This window comes from Rattus norvegicus, chromosome X, assembly GCF_021556685.1.
Source record: "Rattus norvegicus strain SHRSP/BbbUtx chromosome X, alternate assembly SHRSP_T2T, whole genome shotgun sequence".
Classification (NCBI taxonomy): Eukaryota; Metazoa; Chordata; class Mammalia; order Rodentia; family Muridae; genus Rattus; species Rattus norvegicus.
Window position 1 is genome coordinate 121,290,051 of NC_141554.1, and position 1,359 is coordinate 121,291,409.

Sequence of the window (1,359 nt, forward strand, 5' to 3'; positions counted from 1 at the left end):
CCTGCTCAGGAGGTTTCAGAGAAGAATAATTAGCAACTGGGCTAGAGACCATTCTTGTGATATTTTGGCCAAGAATGTGACTACATTTTGCCATTGTCTTAACAATTTGCCTGCATGGCTAAGATCAAAAACTCAGGTGACAGCAGATGGTGGCAATGATGTGGAGAAAGAGGAACACTCCTCCATTGTTGGGATTGCAGACTGGTACAACCATTCTGGAAATCAGTCTGGAGGTTCCTCAGAAAATTGGACATTGAACTGCCTGAGGATCCAGCTATACCTCTCTTGGGCATATACCCAAAAGATGCCTCAACATATAAAAAAGACACGTGCTCCACTATGTTCATAGCAGCCTTATTTATAATAGCCAGAAGCTGGAAAGAACCCAGATGCCCTTCAACAGAGGAATGGATACAGAAAATGTGGCACATTTGCATAATGGAGTACTACTCAGCTATCAAAAACAATGACTCCTTCAATTCTCAGTTCACAGACAGTAAATGTTATGAAAAGGACTTCCAGACCTCTTTTGACTTGCCTGAGCCTTGCTCAGGAGACATCTGTAATGCCTGTGTGCTGCTTGTGAAAAGATCAAAGAAGTTCCCAACAGGATCAAAAACAAAACAAAAACAAAAACAAAAAAAACAAAAGAAAAAAACTGGAATCATGTGGTAGATGCAAGAGCAGGCCCCAGTCTAAAGAAAATATTGAAACCAAAGAAAGTGAAAACTCCATCTGGAAACAGGAGGAAAAGCAACCACATTAGTAAACTGCAGAAGGAATTTAACCGCGACAGTTCTGATGCTCATACCACCACCTCAATTGCCTCTCCAGCCCAGTCTCCACACTCAGATACAGACATGGCTCCCAGCTCTAAAAGAACTCCTTTTTTTTTTTCTTTCTTAGATCTTACCTACTGGAAAAGACAGTAAAGATGTTGTGGGATCATCTATAAGGGCCGTTTTGGGGATGTCCTCATCGACACTCATCTCTGTAAGCCTTACTGCAGCAGTTAGAAGGCGGCTACTGAGAAGCCTAGGAGCAGGGGCCAGCTCCTCTGCGCATCTCCACTCAGGAGTGGAGACTAAGTTTCATTTAGAAGAGAGCAAAGGGCGATTTAAATTTTGAAAAGACCACAAAACAAACTGATCCTCCTATTTTTAACTTGGATGCCTGCTATTTTGCTAAAAGACATTTTCTAGAATAGTTTTTAATGGGTTACTATCCTTACCCTTCACCCAACAAACTCCAAAGCCAGTCTCTAGCTTACTGCAAGGAAAAGACGTGTACATAATATTTAAGATGCAGAGTACCTCATAGGAAAGCTGAATGCTGCTGTAAAGTGTTCTTCAAGTCTGT

The 1,359-nt window shown here is 41.6% G+C and overlaps 1 pseudogene; it reads left to right on the plus strand.

Annotated features, from left to right (window-relative positions):
• Positions 1–438: 438 nt before the first annotated feature.
• Positions 439–1,099, plus strand: Sinhcaf-ps2 (SIN3-HDAC complex associated factor, pseudogene 2; annotated as a pseudogene).
• The last annotated feature ends 260 nt before the right edge of the window (positions 1,100–1,359 follow it).